The sequence below is a fragment of the Acinonyx jubatus genome, chromosome C2 (assembly GCF_027475565.1).
Source record: "Acinonyx jubatus isolate Ajub_Pintada_27869175 chromosome C2, VMU_Ajub_asm_v1.0, whole genome shotgun sequence".
In the NCBI taxonomy this organism is placed as follows: Eukaryota; Metazoa; Chordata; class Mammalia; order Carnivora; family Felidae; genus Acinonyx; species Acinonyx jubatus.
Genome location: NC_069384.1, coordinates 75,209,702 through 75,222,290, shown reverse-complemented (window position 1 = coordinate 75,222,290; position 12,589 = coordinate 75,209,702). Strand labels below are relative to the sequence as shown.

Genomic DNA, 12,589 nt, shown 5'->3' with positions numbered 1-12,589 from the left:
TTATACATGCATCACCTAAAAGAGGGTCTAATACTTTGTAAGGGTTTTGAATACTTTCCAAAAATAGAATTAATGGCTGAAATGCACCATGAAGTGTTCATCTGCTCTCTTAATTGTGTATATTTATGCAATTATTAAATAGCTTAAAAATTCTGTTGTAACAGAATTTCTTATAAATTAGAATTGCATGCTAAACTCACGTTTTTAAGTCTTATAAATAGGTTACACCAATTTACACATCTGCTAACAGTTTATAGGAAGGTGCATGTCAAAAGATATTTGCCAACTGAGAATTATTATTTATTTAATATTTGCCACATTGCTAGACATTTTATTTCTTAAAATTTAATTTCTTAAATCCACAACAATTTGTATAAATTAGAAAACTAATTTAGTGTTTATGTAATTCAAATCCCTTATGACAAATAAGAAACTAAGGCCCAGAAAGTTAAAGTTACTTGCAAATATCATAGTCACTTAATGCTCAATCTAGAGAGGAGAACTCAGGTCTCCCTCCTCCAATCGCATTTGAGATTCTTACTATGTCATGAAACTATTGTCAATAATGTTTGAGTTTAATAATGTTTATATCCCCTACTTTATGCTGAGCAATTTCAGAGAAGAAAGGGACCATATTTCGTCCTCGTGCCTCCCACAGTGCTTTGCACAGAGCACCTTTCAAGTCATTAAATATTGAATGACTAAATAAGTCTGTGAATCACATGCCAAATAAACTATGCCAACATAAATTAAGAAATATTGAAAAAAGCAAATATTTTTAGTGTTCTTATCATGTTTGTCACTGAGAAGTCACAGAATTAGTTTGAAGATAGGTAGGACAGTTTTCTATAGAAAAGCAATACAGGCAGGAATAGAATTTTAGATTAACCTGCAGGGAAGAGGGGATCAAGAAATTAAGAGCTTTATACCAAATGTGTCACGAGTATAGGTCAACATCATAAAATAGGGGGAATGTGTTTTGGGATTTGGATGGATTCCTTGTCCCAATTTAAACTGCCATCACATCTTGTTAAAAGTATAATTGTTTTACTGGAAAATTGGATTTAGAACCAAGGTCAAATGTCCCTGATTTTTTTTCTTCTTAATGCAGATGAGTCCCACTGAGCCCTCAAATCTGTTTGTTCTATGAGCACATTTACTTCATCATTCAACCTGTATTTGTGGAAAGCCATTATGTGTAACAGAAACTGCACTAAACTCCAGAGATAAAACAGTGACCATAATAGACAGTTTCCTTGCCTCAAAGAGGAGGAAACCAACATTACACAAGGAGACAAAAAAGGCTATCAATGGCAGTCTGATGTGATATAAAGAGGAACTTGGATTTAAGTGAGAGCAGGTAGAGTTGACAGGAAGACCTTTCTGCAGAGGTAATATTAGGCTAAAATAATGTGCAATGATGCATTAACTACATAGAAGGGAAGCACAGGAGTGAAGGCCTGGGTGGGAAATGGCCAGTTATTAGATTTGGCAAATAATATGCCAGTTATTATAAACCTCAACCAGTTCAATAAAGCTAGAGCTTAGCAATGGTCTAAAGGAGTGAAAAGAGATGATACTCCTAGACAGACGCCAGGTCAGGAGACAGCATGCTAAGCTAAGGAGATTGAGTTTATTTGCTGACATTGGGAAGCTATGAAGGATTTTGTAGGCAAAGGAATAAATGTTCAGACTTACTACTCCCTACAGTAGCCCAGCAGTCAAGTGGAGGATATTTTGGAGGTGAGGTACGCTAGAACTTGAGAAAGAAGTAAGGAGGCAACTATACTAATCCCTGTAAGTGGAAAGAATCAGACCTGAGAAATTGACAGGAGATCTGGAAAAACTAGGGGAAGAGATTGAGACACAGAAACATCTTATATCTGCTTTATAGTAATTATGTTTTAATTTATTTTTTTATTCTGGTATAGTTAACAGAGTTATATTAGTTTCAGGTGTACAATATGGTGATTCAACAATTCTATACATTACTCAGTGCTCACTATGCCAAGTGTATTTGTAATCTCTTTCACCTATTTCAACCATGCCCCCACCCACCTCCTCTCTGGTATTATCTGTTCTCTGCAGTTAAGAGTCTGTTTTTATGTTTATCTCTGTTTTTTCTTTGTTTCTTTGTTTTGTTTTTTAAATTGCCCATATGAGTGCAATCATATGGTACTTGTCTTTCTCCAACTGACTTATTTTACTTAAGATTATACTCTCTAGCTCAATCCATGTGATTGCAAATATTATAAATAATGCTGCAATAAACAGGGGTGTATATATCTTTTCAAATTAGGGTTTTTGTTTTTTTGGGGTAAATGCCTAGTAGTGGAATTACTAGATTATATTAAAATTCTATTTTTAATTTTCTGAGGAACCTCCACACTGTTCTCCACAGTGACTGCACTCATTTGCATTCACACCAACACTGCCCGAGGGTTCTGTTTACTCTACATCCTCGCCAACACTTGTTTCTTGTGATTTTTTTTTGGCCATTCTGACAGGTATGGGGTGATATATCATTGTGGTTTTGATGTGCATTTCCCTGATAATTAGTGATGATGAGTATCTTTTCATGTGTCTGTTGTCCATCTGTAGGTCTTCTTTGGAGAAATTTCTGTTCATGCCTTCTGCCCATTTTTAATTAGATTGTTTGGGTTTTTGTTGACTGTTATACATTCTTTATATATTTTGGATGCTAATACTTTATCAGATATGTTATATGCAAATATCTTTTCACATTTAGTAGATTGTCTATTAGTCTTGCTGATTGTTTTCTTGCTATGCAGAAGGTTTTGTTTGTTTGTTTGTTTGTTTTTTATGTAGTCTCAATAGTTCATTTTTGCTTCTCTTTCCCTTGCATCAAGAGATATATCTAGAAAAATGGTGCTATAGCCAGTGTCAGATAAATTACTACCTATGGTATTTTCTAAGCGTTTTATGGTTTCAGGTCTCACATGTAGGTCTTTAATCCATTTGGAGTTTATTTTTGTGTTATGGGATGAGAAAGTAACCTTTGACTATGTAATTATGGGTCTATTTCTGGGCTTTCTAATCTGTTCTGTTGATCCATGTGTCTATTTTTGTGCTAGTTCCATACTATTTTTATTACTACAGCTTTGTAGAATATCTTGAAATCTGAGATTGTTACACCTCTAGTTTTGTCCTACTTTTTCAAGATTGCTTTGGCTATTTGGGGGTTTTGTGGTTCCATATAAATTTTAGGATTGTTTGTTCTAGTTCTGGGAAAAATGCTGTTGCTACTTTGATAGAGATTGCATTAAATGTGTAGATTCTTTGGGTAGTATAGGTTTTGGTTTTTTTGTTTGTTTTTTTGGATGGGTATAGTATACTTTATTGATGGTACATGACAAGATAGGGCTCCCCAAGCCCCTCCCCTTCTTTAAGGGTTCTGGGATGGAAATTGTGTAGAGGTTGGGAGATTCTCAGTCTGTTGGGAGATGAGTTGGGGCAAAAACTCCCCACCAGCTGAGGACTTCTCTCTTCCTCTTGCTAGGGCTGGTGGTCTAGGGAACTCTTATTCCTCGGAGGCCAGTTGTTGTAGTCAAATTCATTATCATACCAGGAAATGAGCTTGGCAAAGTGGTTGTTGAGAGCAAATGCCAGCCCCAGCATCAAAGGTGGAGTGGGTGTCACTGTTACAGTCACAGAAGACAACCTGGTGCTTGGTATAGCCCAGGATGCCCTTGAGGAGGCCCTCTGATGCCTGTTTACCACCTTCTTGATGTCATTGTATTTAGCAGCTTTCTCCAGGCAGCAGGTCAGATCCACTGGTGGGGGCATGGATGATCATGCCAGTGAGTTTCCCATTCAGATCAGAGATGACCTTGCCTACAGCCTTGGTGGTGTCAGTAGAAGCAGGGATGATATTCTGGGCAGCCCCTCTGCTATCAAACCAAAGCTTCCCAGAGGGACTGTCCACTGTCTTCTGGGTGGAGGTGACAGTATGGACTGTGGTCATGTGTCCCTCCATGATGCCAAAGTTGTGGATGACCTTGGTCAAAAGAGCCAAGCCATTGGTAGTGCAGGAGGCATTACTGAAAATCTTGAGGGTGTTGTCATATTTTTCATGGTTCATGCCCATCACAAACATGGGGGCATCAGCAGAAGGGACAGAGATGTTGACTTTCTTGGCCCAAGAAAGTGTTCTCCACAATGATGAAGACACCACAGCCTTCTCCACAGTGAGGAAGACACCAATGGATTCCACAACATACTCAGCACTAGCATCACTCCATTTGATGTTGGCAGGGTCTCATTCTTGCAATATGGAGATGGGCTTTCCACTGATGACAAGTTTCTCTCTCTCAACCTTGACTGTGCCACTGAATTTGCTGTGGGTGGACTCATACTGGAACCATGTATATAAGGTCAATGAAGAGGTCATTGATGGCAACAATATCCACAGAGTTAAAAGCAGTCCTGTTAACCGAACACCCAATATGGGCAAATCCATTTACCTTCACCATTATGTCTTGGGGACATGGCTGGCACTCTACCAGGAGATGCAACTATCTGTCAAGTGGAGAGAAGCATACAGCCTGGCTAGTATAAACATTTTAACAATATTTGTGCTCCCAGTCCATGAGCATGGAGTATCTTTCCATTTGTTTGTGTCATCTTCAATTTTTTTCATCAATATTTATAGGTTTCAGAGTATAGGTCTTTAACCTCTTTGGTTAAGTTGTTTCTATGTATTTTATTATTTTGGTGCAATCATAAATGGAATTATTTTCTTAATTTATCTTTCTGCTACTTCATTGTTAGTATATAGAAATGTGACATATTTTTGTACATTTATTTTGTACTATGTGAACTTACTGAATAAATTTATCAGTTCTAGTTTTTTTGTTTTTTGTTTTTTTTTTTTTTGGTGGAGTTTATAGGGTTTTCCGTATATAGTATTTGCAAATAGTGAAAGTTTTACTTCTTCCTTACCAATTTTGATGCCTTTTATTTCTTTTTGTGCTCTGATTACTGTGGCCAGAGTATCCAATACTATGTTGAATAAAATTTTTGAGAGTGGACATCCTTGTCTTGTTCCTGATCCTAAGGGAAAAGCCTAAAATTTTTCACCATTGAGTGTTATGTAAGTTGTGGGTTTTTCACATACGGGCTTTAATATGTTGAGGTATATTCCTTCTAAACCTACTTTGTTGAGGGTTTTTATCATGAATTGATATTGTTATTTTTCAAATGTTTTTACTGCATCTATTAAAATGATCACACCATTCTTATCCTTTCTCATGTTGATATAATATATAATGTTGATTGATTTGCAACTTTGACCCACCTTGTATCCCAGGAATAAATTCCACTTGATCATGATGAATTATTTTTTAAATGTATTGCTGGATTCATATTGCTAATATTTGTTGAGGATTTTTGCATCTAAGTTCATTAGAGATAGTGGCCTGTAGTTCTGTCTCTCTCTCTCTCTCTCTCTCTCTCTCTCTCTCTCTCTTTTTTTTTTTTTTTTTTTTTTGAGGGGTGGGGTGTATTTATCTGGTTTTGGTATCAGGGTAATGCTGACCTCCTCACAGAATGAATTTGGAAGCTTTCCTTCGTCTTCTATTTTTTATAGTAGTTTGAGAAGAATAAGTATTAATTTGGTAGAATTCATCTGTGAAGCCATGTGGTCCTAGACTTTTGTTTGTTGGGAATTTTTTTGATTACTGATTCAATTTCATTGCTGCTAATCAGTCTGTTCAATTTTTCTATTTTTTAAAGGTACATTTATTTTTGAAAGAAAGGAAGAGTGCAAGCAGGGGGAGGGCAGAGAGAGAGGGAGACCGAGGATCCAAAGCAGGCTCCATGCTGACAGCAGAGAGCCCAATGTGGGGTTTGAACCCGTGAACAGTGAGATCATGACCTGAGCCAAAATCAGACGCTTAACCAACTGAGCCACCCAGGTGCCCCAAATTTTCTATTTCTTCCTGATTCAGTTTTGGGAAGGTTATATGTTTCTATAAATTTATCCATTCCATCTAAGTTGTCCAATTTGTTGGCATATAATTTTTCATAATATTCTCTTATAAGCCTTTGTATTTCTGTGTTGTTGGTTGTTCTTTTTCCTCTTTCATTTCTTGATTTCGTTTATTTGAGTTCTTTCCCTCTCTCTCTCTTTCTCTCTCTCTCTTTTATGAATCTGGCTAAAGGTTTGTCAATTTTGTTGATCTTCTCAAAGAACCAGCTTCTGGTTTCATTGATCTATTCTATTGATTTTTTAGTTCTTGCTTTATGTATTTCTGCTCTAATATTTATTCTTTCCTTCCTTCTACTGGTTTTGGGGTTGTGTTTATTCTTTTTCTAGATCCTTTAGGTATAAGATTAGGTTGAGATTTTCCTTGCTTCTTGATCTAGGCCTGTAGTGATGTAAACTTCCTTCTTACAATAGCGTTTGCTGCATCCCAAAGATTTTGGTACATTGTGTTTTCATTTTCATTTGTCTCCATGTATTTTTTCATTTCCTCTTTTTTTTTTTAAGAGAGAGAATGGGGGAGGGGTAGAAAGAGAGAGAGACAGAGAACCTTGAGCAGGCTTCATGCCCATCATGGTGCCCGAGGTGGGACTCCATCTCACAACTGTGAGATGATGACCTGAGCCTAAATCAAGAGTCAGAAGTTTACCCAACTGAGCCACCCAGATGCCTCTCATTTCCTCTTTGATTTTTTGGTTGACCCATTCATCACTTAATGGCATGTTATTTAACCTCCATATATTTGTGGTCTTTCTAGATTTCTTCTTGTGGTTTACTTCTAGTTTTGTGGTCAGAAAAGATGCATGGTATGACTTTGATCTTTTTAAATTTTTTGAGATATGTTTTCTGGCCTAATATGTGATCTATTCTGGACAATGTGCACTTGAAAATAGTGTATTATTCTGCTGTTTTAAGATGGAATGTTCTGAATATATCTGTTAGGTCCATCTGGTCCAATGTGTCATTCAAAGCCACTGTTTCCTTATTGGTTTTCCGTTTGGATGACCTATCCATTGATGTAAGTGGGGTGTTACATTTGTTGTTACTATTGTTATATAACTATCAGTTACTTCATTATTTTTATTAAGAACTGTTTTCAGAACTTTGAATGTATCATACCACTCTCTTCTGACCTGCGAAGTTTCTGCTGAAAAATCAGTTGATAGCCTTGTGGAGTTTCATTTGTATGTAACTTTTTTTTCTCTTGCTGCTTTTAACATTCTCTATCACTCCTTTTTGCCATTTTAATTACTATATGTCTTGGTGCGGACCTCCTTGGGTTAATTATGTTGAGGGCCCTCTGTGCTGACTAGGTCTGGATGTCTGTTTCCTTCCTTAAGTTTGGGAAGTTTTCTGCTGTTATTTATTCAAATATATTTTCTATCCCCTCTTCTCTCTCATCTCTTTCTGAGATCCCTATAATGCAAATGTTTTACACTTAATGGTGTCACTGAGTTCCTTTAATCTATTTTTACTTTTTATTATTCTTTTTTCTTTCTCCTGTTCAGCTTGATTATTTTCCATTACTCTAGCCTCCAGGTAGCTGATCCATTCTTCTGCTTCCTCTGTTCTACTATTTATTCCATCTAATGTATTTTTTTAAATTTTAGTTATTGAGTTCTTCATCTCTGATTGGTTGTTTTTTATATTTTCTGTCTCTTTGTTGAGGGTCTCACCGAGGTCCTCCATTCTTTTCTCAAGTCCAGTGAGTATCTTTATGACTGCTACTTTAAAGTCTCTAGCAAGCATATTAGTTATCTCCATTTCTTTTAGCTCTCTTGCTGTTATTTTGACCTGTCTTTCATTCGGGATGTATTCCTCTATCTCCTCATTTTTTCAACTCTCTATGTCTGTTACTAACTGCTAGGGAAGTCAGTTACTTCTCCTGCTCTTGAAAGTAGCAGCCATATGAAGGAGAGCTCTAATAGTGCCCTACAGTGCAATATCCCCTGTTCATCAGAACCTGGGGCTTCGGGGGTGTTTCCTACGTGTGCTGTGCACACCCTATGTGGATGAGCCATGTTTACCTTCAGTTCAGTCATCTGCAATGGTTCTGTTTGGCTGTTGTGGGCAGGGTTTTGTTCCTGTGTTGTAAATGAGCCAGGCTGAGGCCATCTTGGGCTTCAGTTGGGCCAGATCATGCATTTTTCAGAGCTGTAGTAGTGTGAAATTGCAGGGTGTTCTCCCTGTGTTGTTTCCTGAGAGGCTTTCATTGGTGGAAGGCGTCTACAGTCAGACCAAATATCTGCCACTAGCCCACTGCTGGGGCCACATCTGGACTGGTATTTGTGTTTATCTTTCTTATCCCCAGTGCAGGAGTCATTTTGGAGTGTTGCTGGCCCCTGTCAGTGCTGCTTGCACACTGCCAGGCTTGTGGCATGATTTTATATGGACTCATGCCAGGGGTATGTTGTGGAGGAGTTGTCCACAGGAGAAGGCAGGGCCATGACACCTGTTCCAGCAAGGGCCATGACCATCCACTGTGAGAGGGGTCCTGCAGCTGTCTGGAAAACTTCTGCTGAGGCCGGGCTGGAGGGGGGTGATGCATTGAAGAGTGCAGGGGAGGGACATGGTATTATCAAGCTAGGTAGAGAGTTTTCATGTTGTATTGGTTCTCACAGGTATCCTTGTATCTGCCCAACTGGGGGAAAAGAGATGTCAGCAATCAGCTCTTTTGTTCTTGGAGAAGTCTTCCTAAAATCCCTGTCCCTCCAGTGTAAGTTTTGAGATTAGTAAACAAATCTCCCTCTTGTATGCCCCAGGTATTTTTTCAAACTGCTGCTTCTGTGCTTTATCTCAGCAAGCTCTTTTATGCTGTCTCTTTAAGGGCTGGGAATCAGTTTCTCCTTGCCTTCTGGCTCTCCCAGAGAAGAGCCCACTGGTTTCTAAAAATCCAGGTGTTAAGCCCCACTGATTGTAAGAATTTGCAATGTTAAGCCCCTCTGGTTTTCAAAGCCAAGTGTTAGGAGATTCACCTCTCCAGTGCAGGTCTCCCATGCCTGGCGTGCAGATGTGAGTTTTGCTCCTCTCCTTTCCCTGTGATTACAATGTCCCTCCCTCCTTGAGTTCAGTTTGGCTCCTGACTGCGTTTCTGCCCTTCCTACACTCTTGAGTGTTGCCTCTTTTCCACATTTAGTTATGGAGAGTCTATCCTGCCAGTCTTTCCATTGTTTTATAGGTTATTTACACTGATGTGGGTGTTATCTAGGTGTATCTGTGGCACAGGACGAACATTAGGATCCTCCTACTCTCCCATCTTCCCTGGAAGTCCTCTCGTTTTTATAGCAATTATTGAGTTATTCTAAGGTCATTCATTTTCTTGCCTTTGAACATAAGCTCTTTGTAGGTGTTATACTTAACCTCATGCGGTATGTGTATTTGTGATGCTTTTCAAAGTGTTTGCATGTAGTAATTTACTTTTCATATCTGTTAGACACATGAATAAATGCATGGAACAATCTCATACTGCGAAACACATTTTTTGCTATGTGCTTTTATACAAGTGCCTTGTGTGATATGTAGAACTACTTTGTTTTTCAGATGGGGAAAGTGAGAATGACATGGGGAGGCAACTGTCTTCTTACTCTTTTTTCATGTTCTATTTTTCTTTCCAGATAACCACAATAAGTTTTCAAGAAAGGAAAGAATATTTGAGCAGTGATGGTCATTCACAACTCATATCTATTCTCCATTTCTTCCCATCTCATTAAGATAACTTTAAGATAAGATTATCAAATATATTTAACTTTTTAAAGCATGATTTCCTTGTCATTTTCACAGAATTAAAAAAAGGTAAAACAGAATTAAAGTAGATTCAATCTTCTATTTCAGTTTATTTGGGGCTCAATTTAAGATACTTCTACAAATACATATATTTTTTAACTAAAGATCATATTCAGCTGGAGGCTTCCTTAAGTTATTCATTGGCATGAACACCAGTAATGCAGAACTAGCATTTTCCACATCAACTGTTAAAATAAAATTTAATTATTTTGAACATATACATCTAATGTCTTCTGCACATTCTATATTTATGTAAACAATGTGCTTTTACTGAAATAATATTTATAATTATAAATGAAAGGTTTATTTAAGAAAAATGAGAGTTTGCAATGACAATATTTGAACAAAGTTATGCAATATGTTCAGTGTCTTCTGTCATCTGTATCCTTTCCCTTGGGTATAGATGTATAGCAGCAAATGATATAATGATATAGTACTTTGGAAGGGTTTTACTTATTATTTTTGCACACACTGTGTAATGAGCCAAAAGTTATTACAATCCCTTCCTCTGTTTTCTCCCTTTATTACAAAGATAGCAAAGAGACTTTAGAACCACTTAGAAAGCTTATTAAGTCACAAAATCCTGATTCAGATCAGGGATAGAGATAAGAATTTCCCTTTCTATCATGATCTTAAGTGATCATGTTGATGCTGGTCTAGGGAACACAAACCACTGCTTTACAACAGAGACTAACAAGCTACATTTATTTACCTCAGTGTCTATGTGACATTGCATACTTCAAGGGGGGAGTGAGTTATGCTGTAATAACAGTTGCCTAATATAAGTGGCTTAAAAAACGAAGAACCATCTCTCAACTCAGGATTCATATACAAGGAAAGTCATTGTGAACTCATGGGTTCTCACTCCAGGAACCAGGCATATATAGTTGTTATCTGGAGTCTTCGGCAGACAGTAACAGAAGGGGAAAAATGTGACAACTTTTACATTGGGATCATAAGGTACAGCTCAGAAATAACATATATCATTTTTACTTAAATTTCCTTGACCAATGTAAGTGACTTGACAATTTCTGAAGGACAGAGGAGGTGAGAGGAAGATACTTAGAAAGAAATGAACCTGAATGGTAGCAAACAGCTATAAGACCCATTCTTACCAAAATGATATAATAACAAGTCATTGAGCGAGTGCTTTCTTGGGAGGAATAGACTTGGAGAAAGGCCTCTTCTGAGTTCCACCCTCTTTGACATACAATTTTTATTTTTTAAACTGGAATGTAGCTGTGATTTATGGAGGTACAGCACCCATATTGAGGTCAGAAAGATGAGTAAGATAGAGCCTACCAGACAAACCCAGCCCAGCATCTGTTTTTGTAAATAAAATTTTATTGGAACATAGTCACACTCATTTATTTTTGTATTGTCTATGGTTACTTTCACACTACAAAGGCAAAGTTAAATAGTGGCAACAGAGACCTTATAGCCCCAAACACCTTACATATTCTCTGGCCCTTTACAGAAAAAGTTTTTCAACTCTTATACTAAGGATTATAGAGCATAAAGATAAACAGAACTTGGATCATTGATGACATCCTTGATCGCCTATATTACCGTGGATTGCCTTTTCTAGAGGTTTTTTTTTTCTTTAAACAAAAGAAATATTAAGCCTTATTTATTCAGTCCAGGCTAGCAGAATTTATTACTCACAAGTGAAAGCATTCTTAACTGCCATATCCCTACAAACATCCTGAGATGCTAAAACACTAGGCATTATCCAAATTTTCACATGGTAAACAGACCCATAGGTAAAAGGATTTGCTTAAGCTCATGTAGCTACTTATTTGGCTGAGTCAGTTCTATATAGCCAGGAATACAGGTCCCCAGGTGAGCACACCATGTAGATGCATTGCAGTCTTATTTTTTTATTACGTTTAGCAAAATTTTGGGAAATGCATCATCATGCTGGATAAGTTATAATAAACACAAAATCATCATAGTGACAACAATTTTGGAAGAGATACTTTGATGTAAACACACTGGAATTCCTATTTTTAATTTTGGGTGAAAGTATAAGATTAGAATATAAACAATAATTAATTGTCTGGATATAGAAAAGTACAAGGTCTGGGAAATTTATAAAATGGAAACAGGGCACATATTTTTGAAAGTTTAACTTGTGCCAAGGTTTTGCACAGAGAAACATTATTTAATTCTTATAACAACTAATGTGAGTGAGACATATTTGTATGTCCCTTTACACATCAACAACCTGAAGCTCAGAGTTAAAAAGATGTGTTTAAAGTCACACTTGTAGTTTACAGTGAGGTTCAGTTTAGAGTTCTTATCTCCTAACAGACCATGTTTTCTGTCTCCCCCTGTGTCTCTGTCTCTGCCTTTCTGTCTCTTCCTTTCAAATACAGCATGGTGTCAGACAGAAGTAAGTGGATATGTCTAGGAAAGCTTTGTCTTTCATGAGTGCTTCACTTTCCTTTTATTTTCTTTCCCTTCCCAAATAGTTACAAGATTTTTCCCCCAGTGTCACCTTCATAGACAGTAATTCTCAAAATGTAGTCTCTGAACCATCATCATCACTATTACTAGAAACTTGTAATGCAAATTCTTTGTCCCACCCCAGATTTATAGTATCAGAAGAGATAGAAATCCCAGACCAGAAAGCTGTGTTGTAAAATCCCTCGGGTGATTTTGATGCACTAAATGTTGAGAACTACTTCTCTATGGCATTGCCTTTAGGCTCTGATGGCTACCCTCTTACTTCCCTGAGTTCACAGCTGAACAGATCTTAAACCTAAGCATGTGGAGAATGTGAAATATTCTTAGAAGGGA

At 37.3% G+C, this 12,589-nt stretch overlaps 1 pseudogene; it reads right to left on the bottom strand.

The window, feature by feature from the left end:
* Window positions 1–3,516: 3,516 nt before the first annotated feature.
* LOC106968033 (glyceraldehyde-3-phosphate dehydrogenase-like) lies at window positions 3,517–4,493 on the bottom strand (annotated as a pseudogene).
* Window positions 4,494–12,589: the final 8,096 nt, after the last annotated feature.